Source organism: Mustela nigripes, chromosome 2 (assembly GCF_022355385.1).
Source record: "Mustela nigripes isolate SB6536 chromosome 2, MUSNIG.SB6536, whole genome shotgun sequence".
Taxonomy (NCBI): Eukaryota; Metazoa; Chordata; class Mammalia; order Carnivora; family Mustelidae; genus Mustela; species Mustela nigripes.
Window position 1 is genome coordinate 50,971,075 of NC_081558.1, and position 20,237 is coordinate 50,991,311.

The 20,237-nt window shown below is 46.0% G+C and overlaps 1 protein-coding gene and 1 pseudogene across 6 annotated transcripts in view; one reads left to right on the forward strand and one right to left on the reverse strand.

Moving 5' to 3' along the window:
- Positions 1-20,237, reverse strand: part of SRGAP3 (SLIT-ROBO Rho GTPase activating protein 3) — a 251,163-nt gene that overhangs the window by 141,642 nt on the left and 89,284 nt on the right. The gene's annotated exons all lie outside the window — the stretch shown is intronic.
- LOC132009879 (small nuclear ribonucleoprotein G-like) lies at positions 1,977-2,384 on the forward strand (annotated as a pseudogene).

Consider the following 20,237-nt stretch of genomic DNA (forward strand, 5'->3'; position numbering starts at 1 on the left):
ACTCACCAGAGACTTCAGTCGGTCCTGTATTAACCTTGACCACGCCCATTCACATCCATCATGGCTTCTGACCACCAAAGGCTCAGGGAGGGGCTGGGTATCACACCGTAAGTGAGGAAACTGACACCCAAGAGAAGGGAAAGGACCTTCCTGAATCACAGGATTCAAAGCTGGGCAGACGTGGCCCTCCAGGTGCTGCCCCATTCTAGCTCTGCTCCCCATCAATCACAGCAAATCATCCCAATAATAAAACTGTTTCTCATATCTTTTCACCACTTCAGCCCTAAATCAGGTGGGAGCTGGGTAGTGCATTGCCCAGAGCTGGATCTGGGATCAGACTTGCTAAGTTCAGAGACTAGCCTTGAAGCTTGCTAGCTGTGTGACCTTCAGCAAGTCAGTAACCTCTCTGGGCCTTGACTTTACCATCTGTAAAATGGAGGAAATAACAGTAGATAATTATTGTGCTGAGTGCTTCCCATGAAGTGTCTCCTTATTCAGGCAAAGCAGTAAGCAGCGAATATTGTGCTACAGCCTTGGGAGGAACTACTACTATTCCCTGATTTTGCAGAGGAGGTTACTAAGGCACAGAGAAGTACAGTGACATGCCCAATTTCACCTAGACATTAAGGAGTCTTTTGGCTCCAAATCTATACCACTTGCTAAGGATGCCTCCTGAGCGCTTGCCATACCTACTGTATACCAAGTCAGCCAAATTCTTATACTGTCTTCAGCCATCTACTATTCCTCAGAGAAGCGTAAGCCAGGCTTAGCCCAGATAATCAAAATGCATCCAACTCCTGAGGCTTCCTTGAAGCAAATTACATCTGCTTCCAGCATTCTTGGAGGGTTGAGAGAACACAAAAACTGGGTGAAATGACTGGTGTTTCCCCCTCTTCCTCTTACCACCACACTCTCCCCCCAAAAGGAAGCATAGTACATGGGCTAATGTTTTGAAAAACTAATAGTTATTTAATAATGGTGATGATAATGTTGTCAACCAGCAAAATCTTCCTGTAAGTAAGAGAAAACAATATGGTTCCAAACACACCAGGGAACTGGCATGAGGGATATCAATGACTGAAAAAATGGGAAATAGGAGATTCCACTTCCCACTGTGGTCCAAAGGCAGAAACCCAGCTCTGAAGCCTCCTGACCGCCTTCACCTGGATTACCAAACCAGTTTCTTCCTCAGAAACCAGACAGGAGAGTAGGTGGGAGAGAGGCTTCCCCACAGCATCTGTGCCATGTCTAACTAATAGCCATTCCCTCTCATGAAGAAGTCAAACAGAAGTTGCCTCCCCGCCTTCCAGATGTTCAGCAAAATGCAAAGAATGGTCAGAACAAGGCCACGCCTCCTCCTACCAGAAGCTCGGAGTTAAAGTGGGTCGTGATCAATTTCAACACGAGATTAATATTCGCGGCTTTGCTGCTCAATGGTCCCTGAAGGATCAGATGCATTTAAATGAGAAGAAATCAGGATTCATTAATGCTGAATCTCCAGCTGCGTCCTCGGACTGAGGATGCTTCTTTTTGTTTTCAATCCTATCCTGCTTATAGAACTAAAATAGAAGTCAAAGAGCTGGGGGCCAGCCTGGAAACATCCAAGTGTTTCCCAAACATTGAGAGCCATCTTTACAATGTGTTCTCTCTAGAAACCATCCACCCTGTATTGACTCAACATATTTCTTTAAATCACTTCACTTTTTACCTGGGATACTTTACAGTACGGCCATCAATAGAAAAACCTGAGTCACTCATCATTAATGGGAGGTATTTGAAAAATAAATACAATGGACACAAAATAATGTTATTAAATTCTACCTAGTTTCTGTTACCTGAGACCTGCTTTCTTTTGATAAAAGGAGTTCGGCAAGTATTCAAAGAAGTGTGGAAGGCATGTTAGCAACTCATGGAGACTTCTCTCCTTAAAGTAATCAGAAGGGTTGAAGGAGAATTAAAAAGATAAGAATGGGAGGCATCTTTGAGCTTGCAGAGTAGACACCATGAGCAAAGCTCACCCTCCCGAGCTGAAAAAATTTATGGACAAGAAATTATCATTGAAATTAAATGGTGGCAGACATGTTTAAGGAATATTGTGGGGGTTCGATCCATTTATGGATCTTGTGATAGATGAATGTGTGGAAATGGCAACTAGTGGGCAACAGAACAATATTGGAATGGTAGTAATACGAGGAAATAGTATCATCATGTTAGAAGCCTTAGAACGAGTATAAACAATGGATGTGTTTGTTCATCAGAAGAATCAACTGCTTCCACATGTCCCCTCTCCATAGTACCTGTTTTACTACAATATAAAAATCAGATCGTGTGCATTTTCATATTGAGCTTTTTTGTTAAATAAACTTTTATAATGGCCAAAAAAAAAAAAAAAAAAGATAAGAATGAAGAAAAGAATGAAAAAAAAAAAAGAAAGGTTTATTTCTGTGAGTCGTTGCTATTTAGTATTGTCCCAGTGGACACCCAAAATCATCCCACATATATAACAACAGTGGTGTTCTGTTCTCACTTCAGAAAAATGGCGGTTAGTCCAATCCCTTAATTCACAGAGGAGTCAAAGAACTGAGAGCCTCACCCAATGTGGTACCAGAACCTGGGTCTCCCAGCTGCCTGGCCAGTGCTCAGCTCTCCTGATTACAGTTCTTCCTACACAAATCCCTTCTCTCCTGTTGTGATGCAAGGCAGCTAGCACAGTGTGAATGCCTGCCCATCACGTTGGTTCCTCACAAATATTTTTACAAGAATCAATTAACCAGTCAAATGAAGTGACATATGTGGTAGGCTGAACGATGATCCCCAAAAGATATTTGGCTCCTAATCCCTAGAAATTGAATGTTACCTTAGAAGGCCAAAGAAGACTGTGCAGAGGTGATTAAATTAAGGATCTCGAGATGAAGAGATGATCCTGGATTATCTAGGTGGGCCCTAACTACAATCACAAGTGTCCTTTTGGGGAGAGAATGTAGGAGATTGGCACAGACAGAAGAGGGAAAGGCAACGTGACCACAGAGACTGGAATGATGTCGCTATGGGCCAGGGAATGCCAGCAGCCACCAGAAGCAGGAAGAGGCAAAGCACGGCTCTCCCCTCGAGTCTCTAGAAGGAGTACTTGGGGTTCTACCAACATCTTAATTTTTGCCCAGTGAAACAGAATTCTGACTTCAGAATTGTGGCTTCTAGAACGGTGAGAGAATTAATGAGTGTTAGATTAAGTCACTTGTTACAGCAGCCATAGGAAACTGATACAACATACATCACACCACTTTGAAAGCTCTAAAGAAAGGCAGGATATGGTCTAAGCAGTGAATGATATAGCAAGTCAGAAGGAGGGACCTTATGAAGGAGGAGAGTTGGATCGCAGGATCTGTACAAGCACGGAGGGAGAGGAAGACACTGTGTCGTACACACTCAGCAGCATTTACTGGTTGCCTACTATGTGTATGTTAGAGGGCAGGAGGAGGCACAATGAAAAGAAGTATACAGTAGGATCCTTACTCTCAATTCCCAGTGTGCTGGGAGGATAAGCCATACTTAGGTGAAAAAATAATTAACAAAATGAGATGGAATCATTCCCCTTGTGGGATCAGAGGCATGTGCAAAAAAATGTATGTGCAGAGGTATTTATCACATTGTTTGTAAAAGTGAAAACCTGGACACAATAAAACCCAGCAATAAGGTATCGTTTAAGTTTCCTGGCACGTCCACGCAACTCTCATGCAGTTTAGAAACCATGTTGCATAACAATAACGACCTTGAAAAAATGCACCTAAAATATGTTAAATAACAAAAGTGGGTTACAAAAATAGGATGTATAGTTTAGTCCTCCCAAAATGTAATTATAGCTATTTATACACAAAGACTAAATATTATATACCAAAACGTTAACTGTGGTTCTCTCTGGGTGGTGGGATCACAGATCTTTTCATTTCTTCAGTAGATATTTACTGAGCACCTAGGAACTAAGCCATGGCTTGGCAAACTTTTTTGTAAGAGGCTGGATGGTAAATACTTTAGGCTTTGCAGGTCATTTAATTTCCGTTGCAACTACTCAGCTCTGCCCTTGTGGCAAAAGAGGAATCACAGACACTAGGAAATGAAAGCACATGGTTGTGTTTCAATAAAACTTTATGTACAATAGCAGGTGATGGGTTTTTTCTGGCCCTATAGTGTGCTATAGGTTGCCAACTCCTACGCTAATCACTGTGCTTCTTCTATATTCTTTCTGGTGGCTTTTTTTTTTTTTTTTTTTTTAAGGAGAGGAAGGGAGGGAGGGAGAGAATGGGGAGGGGCAGAGGGAGATGGAGAGAGAGAGACTCTTAAACAGGGCCCAACATGGGGCTCCATCTCACAACCCTGAGATCATGACTTAAGCTGAAATCAAGATTCAGATGCTTCACTGACTGAGCCACCCAGGAGCCCCAGTGCTGCTTCTGTTTTCTTCAAATCTTCTACAAAATAGGCATTACACCTCTAATATTGGGAGAAACAGTATGTTTTTTAAAATAATATCTGTTGGCCCTGGGAAGGCCATTGTGGGGGGGGAGTGGTCTAGCAGGGTGACATCTCCTCTAGCGGGGACAATCTTAAATATCCCCAGAGGTTGTCAGGGAGGTGACAAAAAATGTGATTAGGGACCCAGTGTAAAACAGTACAGAGAGCACAGATCTGATCAAATATATTCAAATTTACCCTTTTATACTAATGCTGTGTTTGCTAAACAAAAAACATCTATAAACCTCCAGTTTTTGACTCCGGAAAACCTTCTCAGAATATGTCACTTCGACCAATGCCAGCCCTGCTGGATTCAAACCCAGAGCATGGCAGCCTCCCCTCTGCCACCACTGTCCCCACCTTGACCCCATTAACTCATGCTGAAATGGCCAGCCCAGGCAAGAGCTGCTAATCTTCACTGAGAAGGTGCCTCCGGCCATGTGTGCGTGCACCTGACAGTAATGGGATACAGGATGGATTTCCCTGACCTTCTGATGAGAATGCCACATGGAAGAATATCCAAGGCCACAGTGAAGCCCAAATATTTTATGCACATAACAGCAACTGCTCATGAAGCCTTGCCACGGGAATGGAAAGGCACTACATCAGGCTGAGTGATTTATGTTTCTGAAAGCCACGTGAGTTATTGCCCATTACCTCATCCTGGCAACTTTGCAAATTCTTGCCAATTGATTTTTGTAAAGGAGCGAAGGAGAAACAAGAAGGGTCTGAACACAAGGGTCTGATTTCAGGCATGTATGCGTGTGTGTGTGCATTTTCTTTTTAACCTCTGTAAAACTCTGCAAAAGTTTTCTAAGGGAATCTTTGTCCATTCCATAACAGGGGCAGAGATTAAATGTGCAAGGAGGTCAGTGAGTGGGGCCTGACTATTTGAAGGAGTTTCATTTTTACAGTGCACATCAGGCAAAGTCCTTATAATCACTGCTATCAATTCTTGGGGTCAGTCAGTGAACTTCCAAGAGAAACTCTTGGAAGGTGACCCTCCATGCCTCTGAGAATAGATGAGCGCAGCAAAAGGTAAAGAAAGGAAATCAAGTACCTTCTCAAATGCTAAGTCCAGAAAACTTGCAGGAAAAGCCTCAGAAAAAAAAATAAAAGTCATTATAGCTGCCTAATGGCTTAATAATGGGCCACAAGCCTGAATGAAGGTCATGCTGGTGTACATACATGCTGTGGTCTCGTCAGGTTAATTCAGACCCAAACATGGACTTTAGAAAGTAAGTTCTGGGTCACTTCCAGCTCTGCCTCAAGGTATTAACGTCATCCATGAACTGGGATTAATGATACTCACCTCTGAATTGTGGTAAAATCAAATTAAGAAATACACACACACATGAAAGATTTTTGCAAACAGTAAAAAATTATACAAACGGGTGTGATTCTTCTTCACAGTATAATTATTATTCCTTTATAAGACTCTGTTACCTGTCAATTAGTAAAAAAAAAAAAATGTTGCTTGTGTGCCCACTGACTGTAACAGAGACACAAGATCAGCCAAAGAAAAAGGAAAAGGTTGCAGCTCCCTTAGCAGATGTACCTTCCAACGCAGCAGCAAATTTCCACGGTCAGGCTAGAAACCAGTCATTCGCACTTGGGCTCAGTGCAAGCACTTACCGCCCCAATATAAATCTATTTGTCCTCTTAACGCAATATGGAACTCTTTGCCAAGCTCGTATTTCATGTCTTGAGTCTTATTACCGAAGGGGAAAAACACCTCGTGTTTATGAGCTTGCCACTTGGCAGCAGTGTAGTGGGTTCTTTCTGCTCCCTGTTCGGATGATAACTCTTTGTGAGACTTCGGGCAAAGAGCTTCACTACTCTAGGTCAGTCGGTCAACGGGTTGCTTTTGTGGTCCTACTAGGAGCCAAGTTCTGGGCCTCAAATTCCACAGAAAGTGGGGTCATAAGATTGAGGTCAGTTTCGGCATGAAGAGTTTTATTATACGTCGAACAAGAGGGCAATTTCTTACTGTAACACACTGCTGTGTCCTGTTTGGGCCTAAATCAGGTTATATGCTCAAAAGTCCCATAAAAGGCATCTCACAGCCAAGGTGGCCACCACCTGCACTGACCACGTGGAAATGAGTTTCAATCCCCACCTCCCCACCTCCCTCCCCACTTCGCCTCTGGTAATTTCTCCTTGGCACTGAGCTGAGCTGCCCAATGCAGTCTGCTCCAGCAAGAACACAACAGTAAGAGTCTAACTTCCAAAGTCTCACTCACCATTCTCCCTACTGAATGAAGGGAGGATTCTGTGGGCTGGTTTATCGGGGAGAGGGACGGATAAAATGTCATTTTATTTTGCATTCCAGTTTCCAGGACTGAGGCTTTTGGATCTTGAGAGTACTTTATGGTAGGAAACATAAAATATCAACAAGCAGAGACAAATGCCAGTGATGCTCATTCCTTTTCAGTATCTGTCTTTGAATGGTCAAGGGGCACAAGGCCAAACCATGATCATGAGAAGCTCTCATGTACCACTGCCCCGCAGGAAAGAGACATCACAGACCTACAGGTACCTCATATGGATGGTGACAGTCTAGTACTGGTCCTACTTTCCGAAATTCTAGGGACTTAAGTGACCATCAAAGCCAGCATTTCCTCCCAGAACGTTCCATATACCCCTGTGCTCATGAGCTGCCCCTCATTCCCCCCTGAAACTCACCCCCTCCCTGAATATTCCCTATGTGAGGAAATGCCCCCTCCATTTCCCTACATGCTCGAGCTAATATCTAGTCATTCCTCACCTCTTGCTTACCCCCATGCCTCCATCCATCACCAAATCCTATCCATTCTACTGCCCTTAACATTTCTGAATTTATCTATTTATCTCTATCTCCACTACCACCACCCTAGTTAAAGTCCCCATCACCTCTGAGCTGGACAAGCACAAGAGCCCCCGAAACGAGCCCCCATATTACTATTGCCCCCCTCCCAATATTTTCAAATCAATTCTTCTTTGGAAAGTGAAAACCTAATTCATACCATCACCATCACGTTTTTGTCCTCCCTATTCTCCACCTTCATGTGGCTTATGAGATTCTGTGTCTGGCCTCTACCCCTCCACTGCCTTAGCTCGTTCCATTTGCCCCTTACTCACTATCTTCCAGTTCTCCAGCCTTCTCTCTGCTGCTTGAACATACCAAATTCTTTCTTGCCTCGGGGCCTTTGCACTTGCCCTTGCTTCTGCCTGAAATGCCCTTCTCTTCTCTCCATTTCTCCATCCTATCCCATCTAGCTCTTATCTATCTTCAGGTCTCAGGTTTGGAGACATTGAGTAACTACCTTACTGTGTTGCTAAAAGCATTAGATGAGATTATGCATGCAAAAGTGCTTGGCACACTGCCAGAGAATTCAATAAATGTTACATATGCATTATAAATTTTTAAATCTGAAAGATCATTTTTATCCATGCCCCTGTATTCTTTCTTTCTTTTTCCTCTAAATTAATAGCTTTATCTTTAACTCTGGCAATTCTTTTCAAATGCCCAGGAGGGAGACAAAAATTCTCTTATTTCTACCTAGACCTGGAAATCTCACACTTTCTCTCCTCTCGATCTCATCATATTAACTTTATGTTTTACTCCAGTACTCAGAATTCCCCCTTCCTCCTCAGACATGGATGACCCAATTCCTATTTAACTTTCTGTTTCTATATTCGCTCATTTCCACATTCACTCAAGATTCATTAGCATCTGCCAGGCTCAGTGCAAGGACAGGAGGACATATCTACAGAGATGACAGAGGACCTGCCCTTGAGGAATTCAGCAGAGACCAATAATCACATCACAGTGAGCTAAAACAACTATGCACAAAATTGCTTATGGGCACACTGAGAAGGAAGCAGGGATCTCTGCAGAGGAGATGGCAGGAGCCAAAGTGGTCAGAGAGGCTTCCCTTAGCCTGGCCTTGGAAAGTGAATAGGAGTTCACCAGCTTAGGGGACAATAGAAAAGGCCCCATCATGAGGGTTTCTCCCACACTTTGGCTTAGAACAGGGATTACGTGAGAGGTGAGTGATAAGTGATGTGATATGTGATAAGTGAGAAGTGAGAAGGCAAAGTCCCCAAGCTCTCCAAGTGAACAGACTGTTCAAGCACTGGCAAAGGGTCTGATGAGGCTAGAAGCTGAGGTTTAGCAGGAGGTAGGAGAAGCTCCGGCAGAAGGGGTTTCTTGGAGCCAGATAGTGAAGAACCCAGAAGGCCACATTCAGGGCCTCATACTTTATACCCCACAATCAAGGTTACAGAAAAACCCAGTAGTAGCATGGCAGACAGTGAATGATTGCTAGAGGAGCCGGGAGAGAAGGAGACCAGTCGGGAAGCCACTGCGAGACCACAGTCAGGGACAGGGAGAATCAACCGGAAGATATTTATTAAATTCCTTCTATAAAGTAGGCATGTCACATGCTGACTGGCAAATCCTGGTTTGTAAACTTTTATAAGAGCTCTGTGGATGTGGTGCCACAAGGCCAGTTTCAAATGTAGAGCTTCTAGTAGTAGAGGTCATGCACAGCCTTTCCCTTACAGTGTGTAGCTCAGAGTCCCGCTGCACCAGCAGGTGGTGGGGATAAAGATGTGGTGTGCGGCGGCTGCTGATACAATGCATGGAGTTCCAGCCCACGCCTCAAAGACAGGTATAGGGCAGGCACCCCAGCATTGGTCTGCGGCACTGATTTCATTAACCTAGAAAGAGGGCATCAGTGTGGGAGAAAGGGTAGCTTCTAAGTAAAATACAAGTGTCACAGTTACCCCTTACCCTACTAGTATGAACTCCTACTCATACTTCAAGCCCCAACTCAGATGTGCCATGGGAAACACTGTGAGGTTTCATGACAAAGCGTGGCAGAGTTGGAGGGAAGGACTTCTCCCATACTTGGTCTTAGACTGAGGGTGGCCCTGAGGTAACACAGGCCCTCGAGAACTCTGGTGCCTGAGGGAATGTAGTTCGGAGAGCACAGGACCAGGTCTTGGAACAAGAATGGTAATCCCACAAGGGCATCCCCAGCAGGTTGTGATGGGGAGTGATGCTCCGCTCTTGGCACCTGTCGGGAAGCAGACGTCAGCTACAGCCCCACAGGTTTGTTCATGGCACATGTGAGACGCTGTGAAACCTGGAACTGCTGGGCCCCTCCCTGCCTGGATGTCCCCTTCCGTAGCGGACATGAACATAGGATTACCACAGCCACCAGAGAAGTGAGATGAGGGATCAGGGCCCTTTAGTGTGGATCGGTCTTCAGTCAGATTCCAAACCCATCTCTGCGAGGCTATTTCACACACCTGATCTTGTGTAATGTTGACCCCAAACCCAGAGGAGTTCATGGACAAGGAGACTGAGGAGGAGAATGAGGCTCACTTGATAAGCTCCCCAAATCCCCTCAGCCAGCATGTGCCACCAGCCAGAACCTGAGCCCAGTAAGGCTCATCCTTCCCACCCCACCCACAACGTCAGCTGCCTTGGATGGCTGCTCACCAATGCATCGGAGTCCCCAGGACTGGGGACCGAATTTTTGGCTCAATGAAGGCTTCCAGGGAAGATTCCAGGCACAGTGATTCATGAGAGAGAGAAAAGAAAAATAACAATGTGCTGTCAGCAAAGAACATTCACGCGCTTCCTTTTGCGCTGCAGAAATTGGACGCACTTTGAGCCAGGTGTTTCCACAGGGCCAGCCAGATGACGGCCTTTGGAGAGATGGGAAGCCTCGGGGAGAAAGGAATGCAGCCCGCGCCTGGGCCACAGGCACAGATGACACGGTGCGAGCCAGAGTCTGCACAGCTCAGATGGGCGCCTAGACCCTGAGAATTTATTACCTTATTAATTATTCTCTGGCCTCTCCCTCCCATCCTGCAAGACCCAGCTTTCAACCCCCCCCCCCTTTTTCTGAGTTCAGGAATGAAAGGCCTCAAGCCCCACCTTCCACCCCCACGACTGTCTCCAGAGCCAGAGAGGGGCTGTTGTTTTGATGGGTGTTTTCCTCCAAAGCCAGTGAGTGGGAGAAATGCCCACGGATCAAGTTTAGCTCAAGGGCCCCAGCAAGCCTCCCATTAGCATTTCAGAGCTGCTGCTAATCACCAAGGACCCTAAACTTAAGGGGGTGGGGAGGAGGAGATGCCTGCTTCTCCAGAAACTCGACTTTATCCCAAGGAAATGACCAAGCAGGACTGGAGAAAGAAACTGCCCCTGGAAAAACACCAGCCCTAGCCCTTCTCTCCCGGGGCAGGTAACAGGCGGAAGAGCCCGAGGCACAGTCACCAACAATTCTGCAGGCAGCACTTCCCAGTGTTTGTGAGAAAAAAGACCTGGTAAGTTTCGAGTCTCCTCGCCGCTGCCTTGAGCTACAGAAACACCTTTATAGAATAATTTGCTCCCAGCCATCTCATCTCCTGGGGAGAGAGAGGCAGGGCTGTGGACTAAAGCCAGACTTGTCTACTAGCTACTCTGGCAAAGGTGGTCCTCTGTCTAAAAGTACCTTTCAACCGCAAAACACTTCAAGCTTTCCAAAACCCGTTTATATCCATTATCCATTAGACCCCACATGGCCTCTGTGTACAAGGGAGGACCTGAGATGTCCATAGCCTAGGGGTGAGGCCAGCAGGCTAGTTCCTGGTCTCACCATCCCCTATCCGGTGCCCTACACTCCACACCAGTTCTGCAGGGCTGGTGCCTATGGAGAAGTCACCCTTCTTCCCACAGCACGGCACTTCACAGTTGACCATCCTTCCCAAACTCTGTGCGCAGGCCAATGAGAGAATGAACAAATTCCTTGTCATCACGTGAGATGGGCAGGGTAGATATCATTACTCCATTTTCCAGGTGAGGAAAGTGAAGCACCTAAGTCTGTCTGACATGTGTGGCTTCCCCGAGGCCCCCATTAGCTGTGAACTATGATTTTGGATGCCCAGTGTGACAGATTAATAGCCTGAATAGCCCCACTTTCTCAGTCTCTCCTATACCCACAGTCTTTGCCTCGTGACTTGACAGTTCCTCTCATGAAATCTAGTTCCCCCATCCCTTGAACCTGGGCAGGCCTATGACTTCTTCTGGCCAAGAGGATGTGGTATGCCCATTCTGGCCTGGGCTCCAGAGACCTTGAGTGTTTCCACTCACTCCTACACCCCAGCCATCACTGGGAGCACATGCCCAGGCTAGCCTGTGGGAGGGAAAGGCACAAGGAGTGCAGTTGTGTTGCCCTAGTTGCCTGTGTCAGCCCAGCCAAAAACAACCCACCCCGGACATGTGCATGAGCCCAGCCAAGATCAACAGAGCTGCCTAGCTGACCTCCAGATAACTCCAGCAGCATGAGCAATAAACACGTGTTACTAAATGCCACGGAGGTGAATGTAGTTGGCATGCACAATTCTGTGGCGGTACCCACCGGCTCATAGCACGTGTTTCACTCATCTAGTCATCCACCCATCCAACTGAATGCCTCCACCCATTCAGTCAATGTATGTGCTGAGTGCCTACTATGTGTCCAGCACTGTGTGCTAGACGCTGGGGGTATGGTGGTGGGCAAGGCAGACCCCAGCCTGCCTTCATGGAGCATGCAGACCAGGAAGGAAGACTGACAAGCAATTAGACTTCAGTGAGATGAACACTGGGGGAGGGATAAGACACACGCAGGGCAGACACAGGGCGGGCGCACCTGACTGACATCGGGAGGGGCAGGGCAGTGAGAAGGGATTCCTGGAAGCAGGTAACATAAAAGCAGAAATCTACAGGCTGAAGAAGAGCCCATGGGGTGAGGGGAGGGTGCCAGGGAGGCTTCTTCCCAGTAGATGACACAGCCTGGTAGAGGCCTGGTGAGACATACAGTTGCCTGGTTGGAGACCTGAAGTAAGAGAGTGGGAGGGAAAAGCGAGTTCTGAGGGACCAGCACCAGGGAGACCCAATCGTCACCCCAAAAACTTTTCCTGTATTAACTTCCAAGGTAAGTGAAATTCAGAAAAGGAAAAACAGAGGAGCCTCTTCTATGCACAGATAAAGGCCACAGAACATTTCCAGGACACCATCAGAGGGAGCTGGGCCTGGGCACAGTCTTCTAAGGGCTGCAGGAGAAGTTCTTGTGTTTTGACTGTAAGGGAGGTTTGCTACCTGCCTAATGCTGCAGGTGCTTTGCTACTTCTCACCCCAGACCTGTGTCAGGAAATGAGAGCTGACTGCTGGGGCCTGCAGCACTGTTCTGAAACAGCCAGTCAGAAGGAAACAAAAGTATGTTTCACCTCTATGGAGAAAAAAGAGAAAAGGGAAATCCCAGGAGAGGCTGTACGTTGTGGCATTCCTGCATTCAGCCAACAAGGACTCCTTCACTGGCCACATTCTGCAAGTCCCCAGCCACGTGCCATGGAGGGCTAACCCATATACCTGGCCTTTGACCTTGTCCTCAGAGGCCTCAAGTCTTTCTACACAAGCAGACCCCGTGGGGGCAATCTGTTGAAAGCAGACACTAGGGAATTGTCTTGAAGCTGGGTGAGAATAGTGACAACCTATTTTTACTTAAACTATGCCTTTTTCTGGTGTGGCCTGGGAAAGGTACCTCAAGCCACTGAGTAGGGAGCTCCACCGAGTGTGGAATGGCCTATAGTACAGTTAACAGGTGGTAAGTGGTGGCGGCGAGATTCAGATGGAGGCTGAGGAGTTCCGGAGAGGGCAAGATGGGCCGTATGTGGCTGAGGGAGCCAGGCAAGGCTTCTAGAAAGAAAGAAAGATGAGTCAAGAACTGAGGAGAATGGGGGAAAGGCCTAGAGGGGGATAGAAGCCCCCCAAAAGCACAGTGGTAGGGAAGCCTAGAGCCTACCAGGGGACTTATTCTGGATATGTGGAACAGAGCCATCAACAGTATGAAAGAGCTGGAATGTCAGCTGGCAAGGCAACTTGGAGTCAGGTCAAGGAAATTCTGAGAGGCCAAGAGAAGGAGGTTGAACTTTATCCAGAAGATAATATCGAGACAAAGAATGTGACATCAGGGGTGCATTTCAGGAATATTAATCTGGCTGACTAATGTGATGGGCTGGAATGGAGAGACCAAAGCCAAGGGAGGTAGTTCAGAAGATCCTGCCAGAACTGGTCAGAGAAGAGGAGACAGATGTGAGAAGCAGATGCCAAACGACTTGCCGACTGGCTAAATGGAAAGAGCAGAGCCATAGGTCATCCCAAGGTTTCACGTCGGTGCGGATGGCTGTGAAAGCCATGGTCACAGGAAAGAGGCGAGAGGCTGCCAGTTTGAGGGGGCTGTCAGACCCAGGATGCTGGACTATCTAAGGGGGCAGCAAGGAGCTAGAGGGAAAGCAATGGCAAGGAAAGTGTTGCTGCTCTTGAAAGACAGGTTTGGAGAGGAGGAGGAGGAGGAAGCAATGAGGAGCCAACTGAAGGAAACCTCCAAGCTTCCGGGGAAGGAGAAGCAATGGCGGACCAGGTTCCAGAGGAGCTCCTGCCGCTCCTCCCACACCACTGCAGGTGCCTGTGAAGATGCTTTTCTAGATCCCAGCCCACCTCCATCAGGCTTTCCTGACTTCCTCACAGCTGGTCCCCCCGAGAGAATGTGCTTGCCGTGAGGGCAGGGACTGTTGTCTGTTGGATTCCTAGAAGCACCCTCTGGGCCTCGAATACTGCCCATCACGTCAGGTAAGCCCCTGTGAGACATCCCATAGACGTCCTACAGTGCCTGTCCGGCCACACCCCCAGGAAAGGGGAGTACAACATGTTCCAGTCCCCACCTCCAGTGACTGCACCGGGACGCTGATCCAAGCTGGTGGTGGGGAGAGGGTGTCTCCTCACAGGCTGGTCTCTCTCTCCCAAACGTCTGAACTAAGCCACAGGGGTCTTTCTTGTCAGTCATGACAAGCCACGCAGACCCAAGATGGCCATGTGCAAAGCCAACAGGTGGAGGAGGCTGGTGCTCAGAGACTGAGGCAGGAGACTGAAGCAGACAGAAGCACAGACAAAACTCATACAGCCCTGGCACATGAGCCCAGCAGCCTCCATTCCTAACCTCCCCGTTCCAACCCTGGCAGGACTGCCTTAGTGTTGTTCTCAGTCCCCAGGCATTGTGGTGAGCCACCAGACTCGCCTGCAGGAAGGGAGGCCTCCTTCCCCCAGCTGCTGCGAGTGCTGTCAGCCTTCTGTGGAGACTGAAAAGAGTGCCTCACCACAGGTCATGCTGCCTTCCAGCAGCTGTCCACATCCAAGACTGATCAGCATGGGGGCAGAGGCCTGGGCCCCTTGCTCCAACTTGAGGCAACTCTGAGGGCCTCTCCAGGTTCCATTGTTTCACAGAGTTGGCTGAGACCTTCACTGGTACTGCACCAGAGCTCAGCTGCTCCCTCTGTCCAACCCTGCTACCTCTGCCTCACTCTCACGGGTGCTGACCCTAATAGATATCCTCCATCTCAACATCTCCCTGTTTCCTAGGGAACCCCACCTTCAATAGCCCTACCATCACCTATTATATCCTTACAGTAAACTCTTTGGACATTTGCAGCAAGAGTAAGTCTTGATTAGACTGACAGTACTGGTTTTCTAGAAATCCATTTCAATTGTGATGACGACTCCTTTTGTATTCCTAAGAGTACTTACTCCAGTGTTTTGCAAATAGTAGCAATAATAATAATAGGTATCTTTTGGGTGCTTGGGTGGCTATGTTGGTTGAGCACCTGCCTTCAGCTCAGGTCATGATCCCAGAGTATCAGGAACGAGTTCCACATCAGTCTCCCAACTCCATGGGGAGTCTGCTTCTCCCTCTGACCTTCTCCTCTCTAATGCTCTCTCTCACGGTCTCTCTCCCAAATAAATAAATAAAATCTTTAAAAATAATAATAGGTATCTTTTATTGAGTAAATACTATGTGTCAGAGTCGTTCAAAGCATTTTACAAGGATCATCTGACCTCACGGCATTCTGATGGGGCAGATGTTATTACCCCCATTTTACAGATTTTAAAAGAACAATTAAACAGGAGTCGAGTCAAAATGAAAATCTAGCCCATCAGACACAGAAACTGTGTCCCTAAGCACATTCAGCCCCACCTCCTGCATCAAGAACACACAATTACAATGTCAAAGAGTCAATGATTTTGAGCTGGATGAGAACTTTCAAATTATCTAGGCCAGTCATTTTATTTTACTGAGGGTCAAGGTCATACAATCCAGCTGCAATATATAAGCACTTCACTTAAGCAAAATAAAAATATACATACAGCAAAAAAGAGAAGGATAAAAAGATAATTTGAAAAATGTAATTTTGGGGGAACCCTCCTACAGTGTTGGTGGGAAAGCAAGCTGGTGCAGCCACTCTGGAAAACAGCATGGAGGTTTCTCAAAAAGTTGAAAATAGAGCTACCCTATGACCCACCAATCACACTACTAGATATTTACCCTAAAGATACAAATGTAGTTATCCAAAGGGGCACGTGCACCCGAGTGTTTATAGCAGCAATGTCCACAATAGCCAAACCATGGAAAGAACCTAGATGTCCATCAACAGATGAATGGATAAAGAAGATAAAGAAGATGAATGGACATCTTCTTTATCCATTCACCTGTTGATGGGCATCTAGGTTCTTTCCATGGTTTGGCATATATATATACACATGGTTTGGTGTATATATATACAATGGAATACTATGCAGCCATCAAAAGAAACAAAATCTTGCCAATTGCAAAAACATGGATGGAACTAGAGGGTATCATGCTGAGCAAAATAAGTCAATCAGAGAAAGACAATTATTATATGATCTCCCTGATATGAGGAATTTGAGAGGCAGAGTGGGGGTTTGAGGGGTAGAGAAGGAAAAAATGAAACAACATGGGATTGGGAGGGAGACAAATCATAAGAGACTTCTAATCTCACAAAACAAACAGGGTTGCCGGAGGAAGGGGGTAAGGAGACGGTGGTTGGGTTATGGACACTGGGGAATGTATGTGCTATGGTGACTGCTGTGATATGTCATAAAAAATTTAAAAATTTTTAAAAATGTAATTTTCTCCATAATAAATTATCTTGTTATATGTACTCATGGCACATCACTATATGTAGATATGGATATGGATTTTTATACATATGTATATACACATGTTACTGTATATGGTTACATACACTAAAAAAAATATACATTATAAGGGCAATTTCAGGAACTGGCATGACTTGACATGCGGACGTTGGCATTCAAACCCCAGTCAGGCAGATTTGCCTGTGAAGGAGCCAGTGGCAAGAACAAGACCAGAACCTGGGTCTCCTGACTCACACCCCAGCTATCCTCCACTACTCCCACCTACGCTCCCACTCCATTTGTTTATGTGGTTCTATTTCGAAGGGAGCAAGCTGGTTCAGAACTTTGCAACACTACCATGTAGAAAAACGTAGAAGCAGAGACTGAAGCTATTGAGAAACCCACGTGAATTACCACACTGCAGCCATGCTTTCTCCATCACTGTTTCTAATTAAAGGACTGGCTGACACATTACGTAGCTCCTTGGGAGGCATCCCATCCACAAAATCTTCTCCCATATGTCCCTGGATTTCTTCTTCTTGCCTTTCTCACTGGCATTCGCACCCTGCTCACCAAACAGTGTTCATTTATTCACCATGGCCATCCCCGGGGAATGATGTAAGACACTAAAAACTGTGACTCAAAATAGAGCAAGTGCCAGATGTTAAGGAGGACATGAGGATACAGGACAATAGCCAAGTATCTCTGGCTCTAACAAACCTTGCCTCCCCCTCCCAAACTCCGCCCCCATCAAATTCATTATTTCCCAAACCACTCCAGGTACACGCTCACCTCCAGGTCTCAAGTACACATCCCCCCACCTTCACTTCCTTAAATCCCTCTCCTTCCATTCCCAATCCAAGCACCATCTCTTCTGAGAAGGGATCCCTGCTCACACAATAGAAACCCAAGAGCCAAAGGGACATTGAAATATTGCCTGTATCTGAGGTCACCAATGGCAGGCTGACTGGCTGCATGAAGTTTTCTCTCTCTTTTTTTTTCCTGCCAAAACCTGGGATCAAACTGTGAAGTTTTTTTGAATCCACAAAGTGTTGAAGAGTTTGGCAAACTAAAAATTTCTGAATCTGTTGCAAACCCATAAAAGTCAGGAGACTTTACATAAAAGTCCTGGCTTTGTGTCTTGTCTTGAAAGACCAGTGATCTGGCAACACTGGGCTTGCTTCTCATATGGCAAGGATCAGATGAATCGAAGTAGAAACTGCCCTGTCTGCACTTCTTTTTTGGCAGGGGTGGTGGGGGTGGGCACAAAAATTTTTGTTTATAACAATCGACAATTATGTAAATTTGCAACCAACATAATCACCAATTTTTAGGCTTAACCTTTTTTTTTTTTTTTTTTGCATGCCATTTTTAATCTCAATATTTGCTTTCCTTCTAATAAAGTTCACATTTACAGTATTTCTTTCAGGAAGTGTCAGTGTGCACTAAACCTTCTTCTTTTTGTATATTTGAACATGCTTGTGTACCATCCTCACTCCTGAGTGCCAGTTTAGCTGAGTGTAGACTTTCTAGGTTGACAGTTCCTCTTCCTCAGCATTTTCAAGAAACTTCTTCATTGTCTCCTGGCAGCTGTTGTTGCTGATGAGAAGTTTGCTGTCAGGCTAATTGTTGTTCCTCTGTAGGTAATTTCTCTTTCCTCTGTGGGGATTTTAAGAGTTTGTCTGTGTTCTTGAGATTCTGAAGCCGCACTTCGATATACAATATAGATTTGTTTTTGTCAGTCACGGTGCTTTTTTCAATCTCAACTCATGTCTTTCTTCAGTTACGGGAAAATGTGCATTTAAGAGCAAATACCGCTCCTCAACTCTCTTCTGGAACTCTGATTGACATATACTGGTATACATATTCTCTGGGTCTCTCGACTGCTCTTTCATATTTTCAATTTCTGGCTCTGACACCTAAATCACGATTCTTGCATCAGTTATGTCCAGCACTGAGGTTCCCCATCTACTGAGGTTCTATTAAGAAATTCTAACTTGTTCTTTTTATGTTCTGCATTCTTATTTTGTTGCTCCTTATTTTTTATCCCACTAGTTGTTGTTGTTGTTGTTTAACAGACGCTATTCCTTTGTTCAGCCCTTGGAGGATCTTCATCACACATATTTTGAAGTCATTATTAGCTTCTGCTCTTACTTGTGAATTCACCTCCTTATCGTTGACTGCACTGGCTATATACCTTTCCTTCTTTCTCTTTTTTCCTTAGCCATAGTTGTCCTCCCGAGTGTTTTAGAATTTAGAACGGTAGATTCACTGTGAACAGGAGGTTTATTTTGTGTTTGCTGCATATTCTTTCTCTCTCTCTCTCTCTCTCTCTCCCTCCCTCCCTCTCTCTCGAGCACTTTATAGTTGGCTTTTTCTGGCCCAGCAGAGTCCCCAGTGCAGAAAAAGAGACCTCGGTGGCAGGCCTTAAATACCAAAGTAATAATAAGAGACATTGCAGGTCCTGCCATTGACCTGCTGGGTGACTTTCCACATATCATCTGCAAGGACATGTTGGTGTCTCACTCTGTATCCACCATAGCCTTGGGCGACAATCAAGCTTTCTTCTAACCTTCTTTCCCAGGAGTGGAGTTCCAGTCCTACATTTCAAGCCAGAAGCCTGGCTTTGGAACCTTGCCCCTCATGGGGCACTTGGAGACCTGTTTCCCTCCCTATACGGTATTCCAGGGGGGAATTGCCATTTGGTCTTGTCACTAAAACACTGAGGCTCTAGCCTAGGAGTGGCAAAGAACGGCACCAGCCAGGCAAGCAAGAGTACTGACCTATCTCCCAAGGGACATCAACTAGTTCTGGGAGAGTAAGTGCAGCAGGGAAAAGCCTGGGTGTGTATTTCAACAGACAGGATGCAGCCGAGCACAGCAGGTCTTAGCACCTTAAAGGGGCATCCCCTGTACCCTCCATTCACCAATAAATACAAAATGTTTATCATGACTATACTCTGTACTGCCAAGCACCTTAGTTCACTTTAACATTCCAAGTAAGGATCCATGGACTTAAGTGAACCTTTCAAGATGTTTATATTTCTAGGGGGTATATTTTTCTTGGGGATAATGAATACCGTATATGCTACTTGGGAAAAAAATGATATTTATTGAGTGTTCACTGGGTATGAGGCACTATTTAAGCACTTTACACACATTACAACCCAAAATAACCCTATGAGACAGATGTTCTATCCCCAGAGCTCCTATTCTTGGCCTATCATCCCTCCTCTCTACCAGGAATTAAAGTAAGAAGACCTGAAGAGGAAAATACAATGCAGGCCACAGGTTTGAAGACAACTCATACATTTACTTACAGCCCATATATATGTAGACACCAAACAGGTCAGATACAAACTTCAAGAGGCAGCAGGGACAACTTCTGGTTACACGGGAAGTAACGCAGTGAGTAATCCTAGGGGAGCATTTTCAGGCTGAGGGAAGGTTCTTTAAGGGGAAACTCAGACTCAGAGGTTGCCCTTATGCCGTTCAGTGAATAACAGCTGCTGTTATTTTCACCTAACCCTTTTGTGGTCTCGACGAAAATCCAACTAAAGTAACTCTCACATGGGGCACCTGGGTGGCTCAGTGGGTTAAGCCCCTGCCTTCCACTCAGGTCATGATCTCAGAGTCCTGGGATCGAGCCCTGCATGGGGCTCTCTGCTCAGCAGGGAGCCTGCTTCCCCCTCTCTCTGCCTGCCTCTCTGCCTACTTGTGACCTT